General features: G+C 44.8%; 1 protein-coding gene across 1 annotated transcript in view; it reads right to left on the bottom strand.

Annotated features, from left to right (window-relative positions):
* CRACD (capping protein inhibiting regulator of actin dynamics) overlaps positions 1-1,114 on the bottom strand; it is a 169,699-nt gene extending 168,585 nt beyond the window's left edge. Inside the window, exon 1 of the mRNA XM_084899141.1 lies at positions 1,049-1,114. The gene's annotated coding sequence lies outside the window, so the exon portion shown is untranslated. The remainder of the gene's footprint in view (positions 1-1,048) is intronic.
* Between the last annotated feature and the right edge of the window lie 10,419 nt (positions 1,115-11,533).

Raw genomic sequence — 11,533 nt, forward strand, 5'->3', positions numbered from 1 at the left:
ATGATCCTCGAGCAGCAGAGTCCCCAGTGTGGTCAGACAATCCTAACCTATACTACCATGTTATCCATCCTTCCACTGTCCTAGACAACTGTTCCATACCTTGCCCCTCTTTCCTCAAACTTCCAACGTGGCCCCCACACATCCTCTGCCCCAGCTAATGGAATGGAGGCAACCGGAAGAGAACTTCCAAAGCCTTCCCACTGTTTCTCCTTACCTGCCTGCAGCGGGGCCCATGCACAATATTCTCTCTTCCCTCCTATTACGAGGGATGTCTATTTCCTTAAGGCCAACCCTTCCGCTCTGTGCACTAGATCCTATCCACTCTTACCACTCAAGTGGAGGGCTCCAGCAATTCTCCTACATCATTAATTTCCCACTCTACTTAAGCACCCATTAGCATACTTGTGGGTCTATAAACATGCTATATTTCCCATCTTTTAAAAAACACACACAAAAAAAGCTCTTAACCCTTATTTTCTTTTATAGCTTCTGTCCCATTTCTCTGCTCCACAATACAGCAAAACTCAAAAAGTGATCTCTATTTGCTGCCTCCAATTCAACACTTTCTATTATCCGCTAACCCTATTCCAATCATTCTGTCACCACGGCCATTCCACTAAACTGCTCTTGTCTGTGTCACCGATGATCTTCATACTGGAGAATCCAACGGCCAATTCTTAGGCCTCATCATTCTGACCCCTCGACAGCAATGGAGATGGATTATTTCTTTCTTTAAACAATGTCTTCTCTGGGCTCCAGAACTTTATCACCATCACTACCTCCCTGGAGACTTTTCTCAGTCTCTGCACAGCCCTCCTCAGATCCATCCCAAGCCTCTAACGATAGACGTGCTCCCAAGATCGGTCCTTGAACTTCTTCTTTTTATGATTTTACTTATTTTCTGGGTAACTTCATCCAGTCTTATAGCTTTAAATAGCATGATGTTTCCCAGGTACATTTCCAACCCAGACCTCTGCCCTGAACTCCAGCCTTGTATATTCCCCTACTTGTTCTACATCTCTACATGAATATTTAAGAGAAATCTCACTTTTTATGTCCAAAACTGACTTCCGGTCTTCCTCTCCACACTTGCTCCTTCCACATCATCCCCATGATAACAACAGCAACTCCATCCTTCCAATGGCTCAGATGGAAAACTTCTCAGATGGAAGAGTCATAATCAGGTGCAGATTAAAAAAAAAAAAGGGGGGGGGAGTACAAATCATAAAGGAAGGAATTGATACATTTCTTTATTTCTTCTGACTAAGGCAGTTCACAGAAGATTAAGTTCAGCAGGTCAATAGTCCTAAGAAAAGATGCCAGCCAACTGCTGATCAGAAAATGCAGGTTGAAACAGCTATGAAATACCATTTTATACAAATAAAATGGATCCAAATCGAGCTATCAGTCAATAGTAAGTATTGGTAAGGATGTCGCTATATGGTAACTCTCATACTTTTCTGGTGGGTGTGTAAATTAATATACAAAAGAAACTACATTTCTTTGCTTTTATTTCAAGAAATGCAATTTTAAGATTTCTGATAGATAATTTTGACAAAGGCATATAGATAAATGTACATGGAACTGGAGTACATATAAATGACTATATGTATATATCATTATATAAATTCCTTTTATATTTTCCTACAGCCTCATTCCCAACTAAACGACTGCAGTAGCCAATGAATTACAGTCTAGAACATTTTTATGACTTATTAGAGAAGAAGGCATACAGTCTTGGGACACAGGAGTCAAAAGAAACGAGTCGTTAGTAGAAGAAAAGATAAATGTACACCAATCCAGCTTTCATTGTATTTCAAACAGTTTTCTTTCAAACACAACTTTAAACTCCTTGAGATATTTAATAAAACAGCAAACACTTTTCCAACACTGGACTCAATAAATATTCTTTTAAATTCAATGAAAATTTAAGCAAACGTCTCCATGCTATAAAACCAACTTCTGGTGAGTGGCCATGGAGCCAAATTCAGGGCTCCAAATATTTTAAAGCTCCCTTATTCACACCAAATCTTCGTGACCAAGTTTCCAGCGTCCCAGTTTGAAGCCCAGGAACTGCCGCCAGCCACGGTGCATACATTACTGACCAGGAGACAGAGACCACCTCAGAAGGAAAGACCTTTGTGTTTCTGCCAGAATAAAAGGCATCGGTATTTTCTGCCAACCAATCGCTATCTGAAATGGCCTCGCACCAGGGGGCCTCTCATTACCTAATCCCGTAAAGCATAAACAAAGTCTGATATTGTCACTTTTGTGGAACAAGAGTATCAAAAACATTCGGAAGATAAGGCGTCAGTCATGTTGGCATTGCACCTGGCACCAGAATGCCTATTCAGGGCTTCCCGGGGAGGCCTCACCTACCCTGTGGAGAAAAGCAGTAGCATTGAAGGGAAGGGAAGGCAAGTCAGCCTGGAGGTGGGAGACAGGAGGCCAGCCTCTGTGCTGGAAGGACCGCTCCACTCTGTGTGGGTTGGTTGATCATGTGACCCACAGTGTAGCTGGCATGGATTTGGTTTACACGTATCTTTTCTTCAATTTTAACACAGCCACTCCATTCCCTGACTTCCAAATACACTCCCAGGCGTGACATATATGTCACATAGGAAGTGGGGGGAGGGGCCAACATTTCTAAATGAGATGCTCGCATGATTTTTCGGTGCCTGGCATATAATAGGCACTTTGCCAGATCTGATTGAATCCGCAAAACAACCCTACCAGGTAGTAGTAGGACTAGCCTTGGATAGATGCATAAAAACTGAGCAGAATTAAGTAAACTGTCCACATTAAAACAAACACAGAAACTACAATAACTTGTATGCATATATGCATAAAAAAGGGACACAGAATGTGGTGAATGCGTGGGGTCGGGGGCAGAGGTGGGCTAGAAGGGGTCAATGGGGGAAAATACTTTCAACAATAGAGATTTTATTTAAAAAAAAATAAAGAAAGAAACTGCCCTAGCCAGTTTGGCTCAGTGGATAGAGCATCAGCCTGCGGACAGAAGGGTCCTGGATTCAATTCCAGTCAAAGGCACGTACCTTGGCTGCAGGCTCCTCCCCAGTCCCTGCCTTGGTTAGGGCACATGCAGGAGGCAACCAAGCGATGTCTTTCTCTCACATGGATGTTTCTGTCTGTCTTTCCCTCTCTCTTGTCTTTCCCTCTCTCTTCCACACTCTCTAAAGATCAATGGAAAATATCCTCAGGTGAGGGAGAAGGAAGGAAGGAAGGAAGGAAGGAAGGAGGGAGGGAGGGAGGGAGGGAGGGAGGGAGGGAGGGAGGGAGGGAGGGAGGAAGGAAGGAAGGAAGGAAGGAAGGAAGGAAGGAAGGAAGGAAGGAAGAAAGGAGGGAGGGAGGAAGGGAGGGAGGGAGGGAGGGAGGGAGGGAGGGAGGGAGGAAGGGAGGGAGGAAGGGAGGGAGGGAGGGAGGGAGGGAGGGAGGAAGAAAGGAAGGAAGGAAGGAAGGGAGGCAGGCAGGGAGGGAGAAACTACAACAAAGCCGTAATAAGTACTCACACCCCATCAGTCTGAGCCCACAACACTAGCTAATCCATCTACACCAGCACCAACCAACAGAAACAACATGAGTCACAGGTATAACTGTGAAACTTCCAGTAGGTCAAAGAAACGAGGGAATTATTAAAATCATATATTTTATATAACCAATAATGAATTGTGTAGTCTATATAAAAACTTGAAAATTTTTTACTTTTTTAAAAATTTGGAGCCTTTAGTGTTCAACTGCCACTGTTGTTCCTGAACCCAGTCCTGAGACAGTGCGGGTCTACACCGGGTGGCCTCCATAAGCAAAGGCACTGCTCTTCGAACGCTCCACCTCAGAGCTGGTGGCATGGAGAGGCACTGTGCTTCCTCCTTCCCTGTGTCAGGTGCATCTCACCTGAGAGGTCTCCTCTTCAGAGATGCCTTCCCTAACCAGAGAAACCACCCTCCTCCACAGCACACTTTCATTTTCTTCATGGCGCATTTCATTAACATAATTATCTGTTCCTTCCTTTGTTCACTTTTTACTGCCCATCATCCCCGCCTAAAATCTAAGCTCCAGGACAACAGAACCTTTTCTGTGGCTTTCATCACTGCATCCAAAGCTTAGAACAGAGCCTGAGATGTAGAAAAGGTATTCGGAGAATATGTGTTATATTAATGAATTATTATAGCCAAAGGGCAAAAATTCTCTCTGCCATAGAAACGATGTCATATGGAAGTTCGTTTCCCAGACTCAACTCCCACCCCCAAAGTCTACGTAACCCAGAATGTAACTGAATCTTTTGTCACATGCTCAAAGGCCCAGGGCATTGTGGTCGCTTCCCCAGTGCCTCGTCCAACCCCAGGAACACAGTGGGTCTGCAAGATGAATGGAAGATTCCATTCTAAGGAGACACAGAAATCTATGCCAGCTACACTGTGGGTCACATGATCATTTTGGGGCTATCCTGGGAGTCTAACCACAATTACAACATTGTGTAAAAATGCTGCACCTTTCCCTGATTCCTTCATTCAGGTTAGGTCCCTCTGCTATTCCTGTCTGCACTAGAAAAAACTGCTCTGGGGTCATACAAGAACCAAACTACCTTAGGCAAAGATAGATAGATAGGTAATAGATAGATAGATAGATAGATAGATAGATAGATAGACAGACAGACAGACAGGAAATATATTGCAAGGATTCTGGGCATGGTACACTGGTTGGGTCTCATGGACTCTAAGCAGAAACCCAAACGCTGCCAGAACTTTCTCTCCATACCTATGAATATTGAATTCATTTCCTCCCGTTCTCTCTCTATGGCTTCCTCCTTTGCTCCAGGTCTCATGGTGACCCTAAAAGTGCCCAGGCTTTCCCATCACTGTTTAGATACCCAGAAATTTCCTTGGCCCTTCTGCCTTTCAAAAATTCCTGGAATTTGGACAGGAAGGAAGGAAGAAAGGGAGGGAGGGAAGGAGGGAGTGAGTACTTAAACCCCATCCGTTGAGTCCACAGCACTAGCTAATTCATCTATACCAGCACCATCCAACAAAACAACATGAGTCACAGGTATAACTGTGAAACTTCTAGTAGGTGCTCACCTTCGTACTAATCAACTGCAACCCCAGCATGGGTTCAACTTGTACTAACAATAACCATGTGGATGGTTGGGTATAAGGAGTGATTCCTAGAAAGGGGGTGCCAGGCAGAGGATCCCACTGCTACCCACTACAGCTCCCCTAAACCGTGCATTTCCTGTCCCATTAAGTTCCTCACAGGGGAGTGTAGCTACCTGCTGGAAGTTTGCCTTTCAGATTAAGCCATAATACTAGTAAGCTCAACGAGGGCAGAATGTGTCTCTCTTGGTTTCTATTCTATCCTCTCGCAGGGGGTAGTTTCTGGAACATAGTTGCCCTTCAACATATTTCTGTTAAAGAAATGAAACTATTTTTAAAAAATATATTTTATTGATTTTTTTTTTTTTTACAGAGAGGAAGGGAGAGGGACAGAGAGCTAGAAACGATGAGAAACACTGATCAGCTGCCTCCTGCACACCCTGCACTGGGGATGTGCTTGCAACCAAGGTACATGCCCTTGACCAGAATCGAACCTGGGACCTTTCAGTCCGCAGGCTGATGTTCTATCCACTGAGCCAAACTGGTTTTGATGAAACTATTTTAAAAAAAGAAAATTTAAGGTGAAGATACGCAGTAAATGTAAAACTCACCATCAAGAACTTTTTACACATTAAAACCTGTTAACCGGGGAGTTCCCTTTTTAATTACGCAACGTACAACAGGCGCGTACTCTTTCACTAGGACATGTCAGTACGTCACGCCCAGCAGACGTAATTTTATATTATTATTTTTTTATTTATACTTAATTAAAATAAACGAAATATATATTTTTGTTTATTTATATATAAAGCACAAAGGAAAATACAAAATTACAAACAAATAGAAAAGAATACCAACAATAAAATGGAAACATCGAATTAAAAAATTATAGCCGAAACTGGTTTGGCTCAGTGGATAGAGCGTCGGCCTGCGGACTGAAAGGTCCCGGGTTCGATTCCAGTCAGAGGCATGTACCTTGGTTGCGGACGCATCCCCAGTAGGGGGTGTGCAAGAGGCAGCTGATCGATGATTCTCTCTCATCGATGTTTCTAACTCTCTATCCCTCTCTCTTCCTCTCTGTAAAATATCAATAAAATATAAAAAATTATAAATTTTACAAACAATTATAAAGATTACAAAAAATATATACCGTACCTCTCAGGGCTCAACATATATTTCAAGGACGTATTCATATGGCCTACCCGTTCCCGATAGTGTTTATGTTTGACGTATTTATAGATCCCGCTCGGTTAACAGGTTAATAACAGACTGAAACTCGATCAGCCCATGAAATAAATCCTCCTCCTGCATAGGCAGACACCTGGAGAATTCAACTAGGAACCCAGTGTTGCAGACCACAGATCCTAAAATACCTTCACCAACACCGCTCTGCTGGATGGTCCCTGTACACACTCGCCCTAGGCCCCCTCCGGGGAGTCATGCTCACAGGCGGCAGCTGAACAGTAGATATTCTATCAAGAAAAGTGATAGGGCTCAGAAAAAAAAAAAAAAAAATCTGCAAAGTGAACCCTCAGGTAACAAAAGCAGCAACCGAGCAGTGAGGGAGAGGGAAGCATCGAGTTTACAGCTTAACAAAAGGAAGGAGCAGCAGCCAAGCTCCTTTCACTCGGAAAGTGACCCAATTTCGCTGGCACAGGAAACCCCACTTCGAGTTAAGGTATGAACTTGTCAAGGCAGGTACATTTTTGCACCCAAAATTTTATGGGGCATCCTAAAGGTTTCCTTTTCTGGGGATACTACATATTAATTCACTTACGCCTCCAATTTAAAGGGAAACATCTCTAGTTAGTAAAGAAACTGAGGTATGATCTGTGAAAAAGCAAAAATAACTTGCCAGAATCTGGTCTCTGAGGTATCCACCTATGTAAATGCAAATGAGAAACTAATAAGCTATGTGAGCATAGAACTTACCGAGCAAGTCCACACACAGTCTACAGTTTGCTCAGTTGCTAATATGCCATTGGGAAGATGAGGAAGGCTAAGAGGGAATCAGTAACTTGGAATGAATCAGTTTAGCTAGAAACGGCCGAACAACTCCAATCCAGGACTTTGATACTAAATCCATTGTTCTCTCTAGTGCTTCGAAAATCAAATGATAATTTAGGTAAAAAAATGACTTTTCTTACAATGACAAGTGAGTGTCAATGTTTTTATTTTCTGGGTGCATAACTAGAGGTATAAATAATAATGAAATCCCAGCTGTCTTGCTACACTAGCTACGTAAATTGAGCAAGATATTTATGCAGCTTCTTTTGATCTTTAGTTTCTTCATCTGTTGAATGGAGATACTGCCAACTGCACAGGTTTATCATAAGGGGAGGCTTTGGGATTCGATGAGAAACAGACAAGATTCCTCTGTCTTGAAGGTGTTGCACAGTCCATGAGGAAGACAGACACCAACAAAAACACTTACAGTATTTTTCGGACCATAAGACGCACCGGACCATAAGACACACCAGTTTTTAGAGAAGGGAAATGAAGAAAAAAAGATTCTGAAACAAATAGTGTCCTAAAATATTTTATGTGCATTAAAACTCAACATCACAGTCATAAACACATGTAATCAACCCTGTAAAGTAAACAGCAGCATTTAGAACCATTTTAGAGCCGGGCAAGCACACAGAGACCACACAGAGCCGGGCAAGTAAAAAAACTTTTTTTTTAAAGTATATGTGTAGGCTATATTTGGACCATAAGACGCAGGGACTTTTCCCCCCCACTTCTGGGGGGAAAAAAGTGCGTCTTATGGTCCGAAAAATACGGTACTACATAAAAGTCGTAAGAGAGGGATGCACAGCGTGTGAGAGCAGATCTGAGCTGTCTGAAGTACGCGTGGACGTAGCCAGGACCAAAGGAACAGACAGGGAAAGGCATGGAAACTGCTCCAGGGGCCAGAGAGCACGGTGTTCCTGGGAGGTAAGTGGACGAAGCGGGCCAGGACGTGGGTCTGGAGAGGCAGAGGGCCAGGTCACAGGGTCAGGTACGCACACGAAGTGGGTTGGGTCTTACTCTGGAAGTGACGGATGGCCACTGAAGAACCTGAAGGCGAGTGCCAGGTAACAGGTTTGCATTCTAGACACGGCTACAGAGGGAAGGATGGATGTGGAGGACAAAACTGGAGAAAAAGCGGAGATGGGTGATGAGGTGACGTGGGCCTGAATGAATGATGTGGTTGCAGAGCGTACATCTGAAACTAAAACAGAATAATGTGGAATGGAAACTACAACTGAAAAGAAATTTTTTAAAAGTGATGTCGTAGCCCTAGCTGGTTTGGCTCAATGGATAGAGCGTTGGCCTGCGGACTGAAGGGTCCCAGGTTTGATTCCGGTCAAGGGCACATGCCCCGGCTGTGGGCTCGATCCCCAGTGTGGGAGTGCAGAAGGCAGCCAATCAATGATTCTCTCTCATCACTGATGTTTCTGTCTCTCCCTACCCCTCCCTTCCTCTCTGAACTCAATAAAAATATATTTTTAAAAAAATGATATTATAGCAGAGAAAGAACACAGAGGAGAAGAAGTTATAAGATAAAAAATGAACAGAACTTGCTAAGTGATTGGGTGTGGAGTGAGTGGGTAATGGAGAAACTTGAAGGTGTAGGAAGATGGTCACGCTTTTGGCTTGGGTAACTTGAGGGGCTGAGTTGGGGGAAAGAGGAACTCCAGGTTTGGGGGACGGGGAGTACTGAGGTCAGTTTTGCACATACTGAGTTTTGGGGAAGGAGTGTGACGTTAGGAGGAAAGGCTGGGATGGAGGTGCCCATGTGGCAGCCACACACACAGAGGTGACAGCACCTCAAGAATGAATGAAACCAGCTCAAGAGGGGCCGTAGGAGAAGAGGGTGCTGGGAAAGCAGTGGGCAGAGGGTGAGCCCAGAAAGCAGACGATACAGGAAGATGACAAGGACCCAAGAAGCCGGATAATAAAGCATTTCAGCGCGCCAATGGCCAGCAGTGTGTGCAACAAAGACAGTCAGTTAGGAAGGGACTGGAGAAAAAGTGTCCACTCCATTTATCAAGGCCAAAATCATGAGCGATCCTTTCTAAAGCAAAAAAGAGGCAGGGAGAGCATTTTGTGGAGTGGGGAAGGCTATTACCAAGTGACTGTGGTGGCGAAGAGAACAGAAGGTGAAAAAGTGGTGTCAGCTTCGATTGCAAAATGTGCTTGTCTGAGGCTAGAAGGCGAGTGTTCAAAGCGGTTCTGGACTGGAAGCCCCGAAGTCCGTAACCAGACCCGACGACACGAATGGGGGACCGGCCAAACCACCAGCGGCACCAGCCACCAGGAGCAGTGGGGAAAGGTAAGAAAAAAACCCCGGGCAGTGCCAGAGAGGTGCTGTCACCTCTGTGTGTGTGGCTGCCACATGGGCACCTCCATCCCAGCCTCCACCTCCATGGACAGCTCCTGACTGCCATGGAAGTCAGGTGACACGGAGGAACACGGGACAGGGCATGGGATTGGGGTATGTACCCTGCTTCCCCGAAAATAAGACAGTGTCTTATATTAATTTTTTCTCCCAAAGTTGCGCTAGGTCTTATTTTCAGGGGATGTCTTATCTTTCCATGTTACTAGGTCTTATCTTCGGAGGATGTCTTATTTTCGGGGAAACACGGTAGGTGGGAGAGAGGTGGAGGAGGGGAAGGGGAATTGGGGGGTCGGGGTGTCCATAGCACCCTCTTCTGGGTCTTGTCCTCCAATAAACCAAAATCCCAGCACATTCCAATGTCCCCTAAGAAGACTCTTCAAATAGAACTTTGGGCCTTTCGTTCAGCGTTAATAACAGGATTCAACACTATCAGAAATGGAAGACTGCGGTACCTACCATTCACATCCCACTTCCCCATTATCCCCATCTCCCGCCCAGAATTCAGAGTTGCTGGGGTCTGCCTGTTTAATACTCATTTCTTTGCTTAGGCCACTGAGGCAATAAAGGGCTGTCTCCCTTTTTGTGAGTGCGAGGCCGCACCTCCACCTGCAGAGATGGCCGCCATTCCTCCCTGTCTGCTTTTCCTGGCAGTTTGTTGGCAATGAGAATTGGGAAGTGCTAGGATTGGTGAATAGCAGCATACTTGGAGAACTGAAGAACAACAGGAGCAAGAGGGAAATCAAATTTAAAACCCAGGAAATTACAAAAAGAAACTACATCATGAATATGTAATACTTGAAATAAAACACAGACCAGCAAACAAAACCCTTGCCTCAGAGAACACAACCGAGCCCTGTATCTAAAAACTGTCAGTTCAAACTCCCCCTTCCTTTTGACAAGTTTTCTCTCCTTTCTGTTATGCAGATCAGAGGTCATCAAACTAAGGCAAGGGGGCTAAGTCCAGCCACCCCTGCATCTGGGAGGCCCAGGAGCTGGGAACGGTTTTTCTACTTTTCAAGGGTTATAACAAACACGTAAACCAAAGTAGAATATTCAACAGAGACCATACGTGGCCTGGGAAGTCTAAAATATTTACTTCCTGGTCCATTGCAGAAATGGGTTGTCAACTCTTGGTACAGACGAAGACTCTGTGACCAGTGGACAGAGATTTTCTTGAGGCCACACAATGACTGGCAGGGGAGCTCACACAAAAACCCATTTCCTTGGCTCAGGCCAGAGAGCTCTCCCAATCACCTCCCAATCACTCCTCAACACTGTGGCGTGGAGAAGGCTATTACCAAGTTACTGTGGTGGAGAAGAGAATAAAAGGTGAAAAAGTGATGTCAGCTTCTATTGCAAATGTGCCTGTCAGAGGATAGAAGGAAAGTGTTCAAAGTGATTGTGCTGATGACTGTCAGCCAAATACAGACTTGCAATAACTCCCACGAGGAGGAGGAGGAGGAGGAGGAGGAGGAGGAGGAGGAGGAGGAGGAAAAGGGGAAGGAGGAGGGGGAGGAAGAAGAAGAAAAAGAAGAGGAGGAGGAAGAGGAGGAGGAGGAGGAGGAGGAGGAGGAGGAGGAGGAGGAGGAGGAAGAAAAAGAGGAGGAGGAGGAGGGGGAGGGGGAGGAAGAAGAAAAAGAAGAGGAGGAGGAAGAGGAGGAGGGGGGAGGGGGAAAAGGAAGAAGAAGAAGAAGAGGAGGAGGAGGAGGAGGAGGGGGAGGAGGAAGAGGAAGAGGAAGAGGAAGAAGAAGAAGAAGAAGAAGAAGAAGAAGAAGAAGAAGAAGAAGAAGAAGAAGAAGAAGAGAAGGACTCTTTAGGTTTCTGAGAGAGACACAAAAATAAACTTTAAAGATTCTACTAATATTTTTACAGCCTCCTGGTTGAATAACATGAAACGGGGGGAAAAGTATTTAGTGAAGGGCAAAATATATCTCAAACTCCCCCTTTCTCCTCTTTTCCTCTTAAAGTGCTTCCTGAAATCTAATCTCGGTCAGGAAGTATGATTTGTTCCTGGCCCAGCACCCACACTCAGGCACAG

Source organism: Pipistrellus hanaki, assembly GCF_964339955.1.
Source record: "Pipistrellus hanaki genome assembly, chromosome: 1".
Classification (NCBI taxonomy): Eukaryota; Metazoa; Chordata; class Mammalia; order Chiroptera; family Vespertilionidae; genus Pipistrellus; species Pipistrellus hanaki.